This window comes from Etheostoma spectabile, chromosome 2 (genome assembly GCF_008692095.1).
Source record: "Etheostoma spectabile isolate EspeVRDwgs_2016 chromosome 2, UIUC_Espe_1.0, whole genome shotgun sequence".
In the NCBI taxonomy this organism is placed as follows: Eukaryota; Metazoa; Chordata; class Actinopteri; order Perciformes; family Percidae; genus Etheostoma; species Etheostoma spectabile.
Window position 1 is genome coordinate 13,838,289 of NC_045734.1, and position 11,684 is coordinate 13,849,972.

Genomic DNA, 11,684 nt, shown 5'->3' on the forward strand with positions numbered 1-11,684 from the left:
CAACACAGCGGCTGAACTCCGGGCTGGGAGGAGGCCGGAGCCGTTGGACGTGTTGCTCAATAGATTTGACTTTAATGTTTGCTCAACAGTACTCCCAGACCTTGAATAAAGTGTGCAAATACAGAAGCATGTATGTATACAACACTTGAGTTAAGATGTAATGTCTGTACTGTTGAAGGTAGGCTGCCGAGTTTAGGGTTGACCTTGAAAAAACTTTTTTTACTTGGTTATCTCAGGTGGAGCCAGTGAATCGTTGGTGTTTAGTCATCATTACGTGATTATGGAGTAACAGTGTGTAGGCAGAGAAAGCCTATTTATATGTAACAACAACATTCATATATAACAATTTCCTCTTATAATCCAAATAAGAGGAAGGTGGGCAGTGGAGTGGATAACAATGAATTTTAATACCAGCCCAAAAATATAAAAACAAAAGAAGACCTGGAAAAAGCGGGCAAAAAGATGTCCAAGAAGAAAAGGAAGTCCAAACAGAAACTAGAATGAACCAAACAGGGACGACTAACAAACACGCTATCCAAACTGAAAACATAAACAATGATCTGACACAGGACAAGGGGAACACAAAGACTAAATACAGAGGGCCACAGGTAACGAGACGCAGGTGACACCAGGGCCTGGGGAACAGGTGGGAAACATCAGGCAATCACAAGAGCGGGAAAAACCAAAAGATAGGAAGTAAAACAAGACAAGGCAAGACAGAAAACCAGACCGTCCAAATAAAACAGGAAACGGAGCCAAATACAAAACTGAAAAACAGACTACCAAAATAAGACTAAACACCAAAACCATAACATTTCCAGTGTTTTCAACAAATCACATCCACTCATTGCTACTGTTGACAATTATACAAAGTATACCAAAGTGTTTTGGGTTGCCAGTTGTGTTTCTCCACAATTTACAACTCCTGGTTTCAATAATCCACTTGCAGAGGCTTGCTCATGGTAGGTCATCCTTCACAGTGAAGACTGTGACTTTATGGTTGCATTTTTATACAGCGCAAGTTGTTGAAAGTTAACTGAATTAACTAATAAATTACCACTGACAGTATTGAAGCATGTCAAAGACTTTGACATTAGTTTCAAGCAGTGTATACCCTTGTGTGGTTCCCTAACATCGGGGGCAATGGTTCAATAAAAACATTTACACAGTAATATAAGAGCTTTCCTGGATATGTTTTTAGTCTATATAAATAGTTCAGAACAATACAATATAGACCTACAGTGAATGTGTGGGTCCAGTCACCTGTCCGAGCCGATTTTGACCGAAAACCTTTACATGAACCAGAAACAAGATTTGTGTTTATTTTATATTCCTTTACATTGCACAGGTGTTAAAAGTGCTCTTTCTATAGCTTGCATGTCATCTTTTAGTTGATTCAACCAACTTCTTGCAACTTATTAATGATAAGAGAGTATCATTTATTGTATTGTACGGTTTCCTGTTAAAACAACATGTTAGGCCATGAATAATGCAGGGAGGGAGCGTTCACAAACCAGTTGGATATCTGTGGTAGAGATAAAGGACAATTTATGTGATGGGAGTGGCAGGATTGTTGAAGAAGTAAGGATTATTTAATTGGTTGGAGTTTCAGTAAACACCTCCTGACACAGAATGAGGTCGGCAATAAAGATACACAATTCAGCAGGAGGGAAAAGTGTTGAGGTGGGAAAAAACAATGCTATGTCATTTTCAATTAAAGTAATATCCTATTAAATTCAACTTTATTTATAGTGTCAAATCCTAACAGAAGTTATCTCTGGGTCACACTCAATGCATTGCAAGACAGAGTAAAAGGATAGTTCTGGTTTATTAACTATTGACTAACTATGAAAATAACTACATAATTGACTATTTTTATAGTTTAGGCCATTGTTACTGTTGATCATGATATGTAACAGCAGAAGTCTGGAAACATGTCCAGATTATCTAAGCCGCTTTATTTGTTGGCAAAACAGAAAATGAGGCACCTGGAATGTCAGCAAATAATTGCAGAGGAAAAATGTGTGTGACAACTATTGCAAGTACAGTAGGTCAAATAAAAAAAATGTAAGTCCACCTGTGATGGATGTTTACAACGCACAGTTTGCCGGATCATTTCTGGCCTTATTTATTTTCTCTCAGCTCATGATTGTTGACCCTCAGACTTCTCTTTAGTGATGCTGTCGTTGTCCAAGATCACAGCAATAGAGAAGAACAATAGCATTGAGTGGTATTGATTTTCTCATCAAACTCTTGGCAAAAACAATCCAATGAGCGTATTTCCTAAAAGGTGAAAATCACTGAAAAGAAACATTTACCTGGCATTGAGAAGGACATTAACTTGTTCTCAAAGAAGAGTGGTATCAATCTTCTCATCTATCTGAAGGAGTGAATGATGTATTTCCCAAAATATGAACTATTCCTAGAAATGATGGTCAAAAATAATAAATAAGACCAAATTTGTAATAAACTGAAATTATCCTTCAATGGTTGCTTCATGAACCTTCAGTTTACACACACACACACACACACACACACACACACACACACACACACACACACACTTGCCCACCACACCCATTAACCCCACATCCTGCTCAACAGTATCAATAAAAATATTTCAATTAATAAGGTTCCAACCGCCCACATGTTGAGGCATGCCAGATACCTTTGTTACATTTCGTGAGCGTGAAATGTCACTTACCCAGAGCAAGTTTTCTCATGAAATTCTTGGCTGACATTAATACTGTGTAGGGGGGATGTGGTAACAAGGTGGGTACAGTTTTGCATTTTTAACACAAGCTTTTGTTGCACTTTGATCCCTTGGGGAATGAATGAATGAATGAATTATGTCACTCATGGGACATGTTAACCACTGCTGGGGTGTGAAGCAATGCAGTGACCAGCAGGGAGCAGTCTCAATCAGATTGCTGCTGTGTTTCCCTGCTGCACTCATGAGGGACAGTGCTGAAGTGATAAAATTTACAACAAGTCCCATTGGTCAGACATGATACTGTATACTCATACGCTGTATATTCTTAGAAGAGATTACAATGATAACACATGAAGCAACCTCTAAATTAATAAAACATCTGTATATGTATTTTACTGTATATCTGTCACAGAGAGGAAATGCCTCCTTCATTAACATATTGTTGCCATGGTATTTCAAACTCAGGACAGAACTGAACCACGCATGACATAAAGGGTGATGAGTGTGTAGTGGGATGCTATTTTATGATGCATGGTAGGAAGAGACTTTTAGAGCAGTTTGTGGTAAATAGTCAAAGTTTGGATATTTGCCAAGCTTTTTTCTTTGAGAGGATGAGCTGTGTTGCTCCGTGAGGGGGATTCGGAATGACACAAGGTAGACCTACATGCAATTTTAAACAGCCCATCATGTCTAGCAGATTACACTAAGCTGCGTAGCCTTTCTTCCAGCCCTGCTCTCTAAGGGGACTTACTGTTTCTTGCGGAGGAGAGTGGAAACTGCTTCACACTCATTAATCACTGCTGTTTGATATTCATTAATTATTCCATTTGCACGCATGCCTTATTGGACACGCTGCACATTCTGGTCAATTCCAACTTAACGCTAAAAATTGATGAGTGCTGTGAAAGCTGATTACATTCTGTCTGTGTTTCTATCCACTATAATTGGAGGTTAGTGGTCCCTGCAACTTTTGGATATTAATCCTAGTTCAAAGTCAAGTGATCTGAACGGCCACATCCCTGTTGAAAAGCCACATCCTGCAAACTTGTATACTGCTAGGCGTGTGTGGTGTGTGAGTGTGTGTGTGTGTGTGGTGTGTGGTGTGTTGTGTGTGTGTGTGGTGTGTGGTGTGTGTGTGTGTGTGTGTGTGGTGTGTGTGTGTGTGTGTGAGCAAAGCAGGTCAGTAAGAGGTGGACTTTTGTCCAGGGTGGGCAGTGGCTCATTATTATTATGCTGATGTATCTGACTGGCACCTAATTGCACCAAGAGGAGCCCAGTTACCCACCGACAGTCTCACATTCGCAGAACTGGAAAGAGCGATCACATGTCAGCCATGACTAACGCTATGCGTCTATTACATTGCACCTCTCCGATTGAACTCTGTAAACAATGTTTGTGTCTGTTAGATGCTATCTGGTTAACAAAGACTGAGAGGAACATAAAAGAGTACAATACATAAATGTTGAGAGACAAGTTGACAAAAATTGTTTGCAGAGTGCCTGACAAGTTTGGTGTTGTTGCTGTGATCACGGTAGACAAATGTAAGTCTTTATCGCTGTTTTTCGTGTTTGTTTGTTTTGGTGTGTGTGTGTGTGTGTTGTGTGTGTCGTGAGGAAGAACTTTTGTATATTAATCCTTACGTGCCAAGTCAGTTATCCAAACGGCACAATCCTGCATACTGTATACTGCTAGTTCATGTGTGTGTGTGTGTGTGTGTGGTGTAACATGAGCTGCTCCCCGTTCCTTGCAGGGGCCCAGCGATGATGTCAACACAAGCTCGGTGACAGAGAGAATCTCTCACATCAAGATCACAAGCAGCCCCTCTCTTTCCTCTTCTCTCCCTGGTCTTCATTTATCTTACCTTCCCCAGGTAAGATACAACTTGGAGTCTTTCAATATGTTCACATTGAGATATTAATCATGTTCAAAAGTATTCAACTCATGTTCTAGTGCAGTGTAAGGCTTTAATATTCATTCATGTATCAAGGAGGCCGTTTTTCCTCCTTTCATGCCATTTCATTGTATCCCTCTCCAATTTGCACTATACACTAACACAACCCTCATTCTTTCCCCTTCTTTATCTCAATACTTCATCCCTCTCTCTGCACGCCTCTCCTCCATCAGATCAGGCTACCTGCACAGGAGCCATTTCCAGCAACTGCGGACAGAAAAGCCAGTACGCAACAGCTTCTGCATTATGGGAAGAAGACGGACCACCGCTACCAGAAGGAGGAGACAAGCCCATCAGAGAAAGGCATACCAACTTGCCTTCACACACTTAAATGTATTAAATACTAAAGTTACTAACTTTGAGATTTTAGTTGAACCACGTACCCTGTCTGGAGAGGATAGGCTGATGGTTAAACATAAAGTCAGGGATAAATTTAATTGATCTACAGTACACTACTGCTGTTCTCTGTGGACCTAATACACTTCCTATAAAGAAGCCTTATCTCTTTAATGAATAGCAGTGGAGCGTGCAGCATGTGTCAACTCCAATATCCCTTTTGAAAAGCAGCTTCAACTGCAGACTGTAGATTAAATATATATACATTGTAATATAATACATTCATTTCTCTATGTGACTGCGAATTACTTGAGGGGAGTTACAGCAGATGTTGTATGGGAGGTGATAAGAAAGTTCATGCCATGGACACACACACACACACCACACACACCACTCACAGCAAGCACACGCTGTTTATTATATTTTTAGAGAATGACTGGTATCTGCAGATAGTTTGATTTTGTTTGGGTAGGTTTGAAGATATTGCTCTGTAAGATGCCTGCGCCACCTCAGTACAATGAAACAACTGTTAGAGGCTGCTCCACATCTGAAATAACAAAAACACAATTTATCTTTTTAAGAAATGGTGCTATTAAACACTTAATGCAATTTTTCATTGCTGCAAGAACCACAAACAAAATTGCTCTTGATTTTGATGGTGTGTAGATAGGAATTTTAATAAAATTAGTTTAATTTGGTTAAACTCAGCTTTTAAGTTCTCTTCCATAACTTTTCTTGTGTCTGTAGTCTTAGTTTGTATTTATGCTTTATTGTTGGTCTACTCAACACATTTCTTTTCTCCTAGACCATGATTTACTGGAGGAAATCATTACTGACAGCTGCTTCCACCTTCTCAGCATATTGTGAGTCCCACTAGATTTGACTGAGTGGTCACAAACTCCAAATTGATTAAAAACACTTCAGCACTTACTCTAACAAACTGCCTGGGAGTTATCTGTCTTCAAATAAAGTAGCGTGTTTGTCTGTCCACATGAATGTGCTCCATCAGAATATGGTAGATGAGAGAGTGAGTGAGAGAGAAAGGGGTGCAGTCAAAGGCCATTGTATTCAGATTGTGGGTAGTCTGGTGGTTATAGGTGGCAAATGATGCACAGAGGAGAGAGGCAGACGCACTCTCCAACTGGGAGACTGTAAATGACACTATAAAAAAACTGTGTGAGGACGCAACATGGGCAAAAGGACACACCAAGTGTGTGTGTGTGTGTGTGTGTGTGGTGGGTGTGTGTGTGTGTGTGTGGGTGTTGTGTGTGTGTGTGTGTGTGTTGTGTGTGGTGTGTGTGTGTGGTTGTGGTGTGTGTGTGTGGTGTGTGTGTGTGTGTGTGTGTGAAAGGATGACTTTGTTGAGGATGGGAGAAACATACAGAAAACGGCTGATAGATCATTAGTCATAAAAGATTCAACACACCTCGTTACTGAAATATACATATTCAAACACCCACCTAAACCACACAACACACCCCTAAGAAAGGGTGTTTAAAGGAAAAGATGTTTGTACGTGGCCATAAACGTAAGAAAGAAAGTGTGAGGAAAAGATCTGCTTATCATCTTCCTTAGGCAGTTATAATCAATATTTTTATAATAAAACTGACTAAATGTTATGTTAAAAGGGTCACTTGTGGTGAGAAACCCACAGATGCAGCAGGAAAATGTTTAGCAACAAAAGCGTTTACAACTTGCTCAGCACAACAGCAGACAGACACACTTTAGCTTTAGCAGGTAAAGATAGCATTTATTAGCTAAAGAGACAGACATTTCCCTCAGAAGTTGGTGGAGACCAAACTGAGCAAAAGGAGAGTGAACATTGGTTTATGCGGCATTCATGTGGGTGTCGAATATTGGAAACATTGGCACACGGCTTGCGTTGATGTCATATTGTACAGCAACATGCAGATGAAGTTAATGTGTTGATGGTGAGAAAACTTTTATAATCGACGTATTGCATATCAATTTCTTGCTCCCATGAAATTGTATATAGTACAAGATTGTAAATGTTAATTACTGTCCACGTAGAGTGACCTAGATTAGTTAGAAACGGTATTTATTCCCATTACCCAAGCGAAGCAATACTTTAGTGGTTTGAGGGAATGTTACAGGTGTAACAAGTCGGGACAAAATCCCCAATTAAATCAATCAACGTGTTATTTCAACACGCTGAGCACTAACATACAAACACATCTTCTTTGTAGCGTCCATGTTGTTTCCACATCACAACTTAAAACTCATAATACACTGAAGTCAGAAGAACAACTTCAAATTGATAAATGGGACCATTGACAAGCACATGAATGCACCATCACATCGCATGTTGCTATGTCTAATGCTACTGTATATTCCATTGATAAAGTGAAAATGATGATGAAAGGCTCATGTTTTTCAGTCCATGACTTGTTGCCGTTGGCGATGGTGAGCTGTTTGACTTCCAAGAACGAAGGTTTTGTTGGCGTGAACGTTCAACAAAGGAAGGGGAGGAGCTTTTCGGAAGTTAGGGACCTGGAGAACAGTCTGCAGGGTGTGTTTGGTTGAGGGGGGATGGCAACATCTTGCATTTATTTCAGTGAACTTTAAATTGTGCTTAAATCTGGATATCACACAAACTTAAGGTATATGACGCGTGAACTGGAAGTATATTTACTATGATGGTGGTGTGTGTGGGTGTGGTGTACAGGTGTAAACCAAGCTGGCAGCATCTTTAGCTCGCTGCAGAGTTAAACAGAAATCTGCAGAGGCGTCTCCTGTTTTCTTTCTGGTCCTGTTAGGACCAACCGCACAGAGCAAAACAACTGCCACTCTTGCGTGGGTCATAACTCTGAAGACCAGGTATCTATCTATACACACACACACACCACACACACAAACACAGTGTGCGTGTGTGTGTGTGTCTGTGTGTGTGAGCAAACAAGATAGACTAGATTCATTGGCTATAATTTCCGCCTTCACATTTACCAAATCTTTTAAATCCAGAATTCTAGCTGAATTTAAAAAACCGCTGGAGTTTCTAATGATGACCACCATCATAACTGGAAAAGCATGTTTACGTTTTGAAATGTTCAGTATTTAAAATCTGTCTCCTCATAAGCATAAACAAGGATTCTAAGGGATTACTGAACCAAATCAACTACTCAGTACTTAAACAGCATGGACCGAGAAACGAAATGTTAATTTCCAAATACACTTGGAGCACAAATTATCGTTTCAGTCTATGGAGTCCTAATATTTTTGATTTTTGATTGTAGTTTGGAATGCCTCGCAACCACATCCATACAATCATATTTTATGCATTTGTGTGTTTCCAACTTTGTCACAGTTAAGGGAAGGGCCTCGCCACAAATAAGAATCAGAAAAAGCAAAATCTCTGCAGCCAGCTTCCGAAATCTTGTTAAAAACACAGAAGAGTGAAGGATGTTATGAGATGTTCAACAATCACATATGGGTGTACTAATGTTTGGACGTCTACATACTTTTGGCCTTTTTTTCCCCGCAGAAGGTCAACTCAAGGTCACTCAAGTAGACAATACACACTCACACATTACAGAAAGGTGTGAATGCTGAATGTGTGTGAAAATAAATTGATTAAAGAGAGAAGAGAAACTCCTCCCCGCGCTGTACAGCTTCCCGTAAAGATTAGACCTTTATTGAGAAAATTCCAGGTCGGCTTATGGCCGCACGACCCGACGTCTCCAACAGGGCCGATTATTGAATATGCCGTTACACACACACACACACACACACACAAACCCATACAGAGCAACTGGAGGCCTGTTGTGAGGCGACATTGATGACGCGTGTTGGATGGGATAAGCTTTCCAGCTGTACTCTCACCCGCAGAGAAGTGAGGCTCATTTGGCCCCCAAAAAGCTCACTGAGGTTTTTCCACACACTGATGAACACCCTCCTGCTTTTTCTGTAGCTTACCAAACACTAGGAAACTAATCAACTTTGAGTTTATTCTTCATGGTCCATTTAGACACTTGGTTCGTCTGCTGAGTATTGTCTTTCCCCAATTCATGCAGAAAAAAGACTGATATGGGGAGTCAGCTTCATATATTCTTTGTGGTCGAATACTCAAATAAAGGCCAGAACAGCCTTTGAAATGGTCACACACTGCAGGAATAAGGCTGTACTGTATCTCTGGCACGACTCAGTAGAATATCCCACCGGGGTGGGTGTCGTCACCAGGGAGGTTTTGCGGAAAGAGTGAAGCAAAATGTTCTCAACTATTGTACATCCCATGCACTGGCTTTATACTGGATGTGTGTTTCACTTGCTCTCTTTGATAAAAAAATTAAAAAAAATGAATCACAAAATGATGAGTCAAATGTCTCCCTCTGGTGGTTTGATACAGACATCACAAAGCTTTGATTTGTAGCATCAGTTATAAGGAGGACTGGGTTTAAGTGCTATTCTCATAGCCAGGGCAAGATAGTCTCCTATAACTATTTATAACTCTTTCACGAACGCTACCAAACTGCTTGTAGACTGAACCATGTTCATCCTAAGTCATTAACACAGAATAAAAAAAGACTATATTGAACTATTTTTAAGTTAAAAGTATGATAAAATGTTCACTTTCACTCATTTGCCATAATAATTCACAACCTAAAGTGTAAATAAGCAGCTGAGACATTCACTGACAGCGGACCACCATAGTGAAATACAAATACAAGTGGATAGAGATACATGCAACCCATTGCATGTCCAAGCATCTTACTCATCAATACTGTACTGCAAGACTGTGTTTTGTTTTAATTTTAGGGTCATGTGGGATTGTGTTCTGGCTGGATAAAAACACTTTATTCAGAGGAGGAAAAGGGAAGCCCTATAAATCAAGAGGTCACAAATAATAGCTGATTTCTCTTATTTTTTCTGGCTGCAAAGAGAGTCGTTTTAATGAACTGGAGGATGCATAACCAAATTTTAGACTTTTTTAGACTAAGCATGAATAGAGCTCCTAGAATGTTCTAACGGCTCAAAAGGGGTGGGGTAAGCAGTTTAACATTTGATAGCCCATTGTTGGAGCTCATTGTCATCATCATTTTTATTTATTTATTTTGTTGCCTTTTTTGAATTATACAGCTGAATAAGACAGATAATGACATTAGTGTCTTTATTTATAAGTTGAGCCACCAGGTGACGTTACATACAGGTAGCCACCGGGGAGGGCTAATCATTTTACCAGTGCAAGGGAGACACCATTTTTATTTCCTTGAAGGGTTTGCTTGGCAAAAATGGTAAAATAAACCTCACAAAAACATTGTTGCCTGTACATTGAACATTTGTATCCCCTGCGTAAGATGTATTTTGTCAAGGCCTCTTTGGCTGTTGGATTTTGAGTTTGTTTGTGTTTAGTCTGAGGACAACTTGCCCACCACACCCATTAACCCGCCACATCCTGCTCTAACAGTACTAATAAATTACATTTTCAATCAATAAAGGTTCCAACCGCCAACATTGTTGAGGCATGCCAGATACCTTTGTTACATTTCGTGAGCGTGAAATGTTCACTTACCCAGAGCAAGTTTTCTCATGAAATTCTTGGCTGACATTTAATACTGTGTAGGTGGGATGTGGTAACAAGGTGGGTACCAGTTTTGCATTTTTAACACAAGCTTTTGTTGCACTTTGATCCCTCTGGGGAATGAATGAATGAATGAATTATTGTCACTCATGGGACATGTTAACCACTGCTTGAGGTGTGAAGCAATGCAGTGACCAGCAGGGAGCAGTCTCAATCAGATCTGCTGCCTGATGTTTCCCTGCTGTCACTCATGAGGGACAGTGCTGAATGAATAAAATTTACAACAAGTCCCATTGGTCAGACATGATACTGTATACTTCATACGCTGTATATTCTTAAGAAGAGATCTTACAATGATAACACATGAAGCAACCTCTAAATTAATAAAACATCTGTATTATGTATTTTTACTGTATATCTGTCACAGAGAGGAAATGCCTCCTTCATTAACATATTGTTGCCATGGTATTTCAAACTCAGGACAGAACTGAACCACGCATGACATAAAGGGTGATGAGTGTATGTAGTGGGATGCTATTTTATGATGCATGGTAGGAAGAGACTTTTAGAGCAGTTTGTGGTAAATAGTCAAAGTTTGGATATTTGCCCAAGCTTTTTTTCTTTGAGAGGATGAGCTGTGTTGCTCCCGTGAGGAGGATTCGGAATGACAAAGGTAAGACCTACTATGCAATTTTAAACAGCCCATCATCGTCTATGCAGATTACACTAAGCTGCTGTAGCCTTTTCTTCCAGCCCTGCTCCTCTAAAGGGGACTTACTGTTTCTCTTGCGGAGGAGAGTGGAAACTGCTTCACACTCATTAAATCACTGCTGTTTGATATTCATTAATTTATTCCATTTGCACTGACATGGCCTTATTGGACACGCTGCACATTTCTGGTCAATTCCAACTTAACGCTTAAACATTGATGAGTGCTGTGAAAGCTGATTACATTCTGTCTGTGTTTCTATCCACTATAATTGGAGGTTAGTGGTCCCTGCAACTTTTGGATATTAATCCTTAGTTCAAAGTCAAGTGATCTGAACGGCCACATCCCTGTTGAAAAGCCACATCCTGCAAACTTGTATACTGCTAGTCCGTGTGTGTGTGTGAGTGTGTGTGTGTGTGTGTGTGTGTGTGTGTGTGTG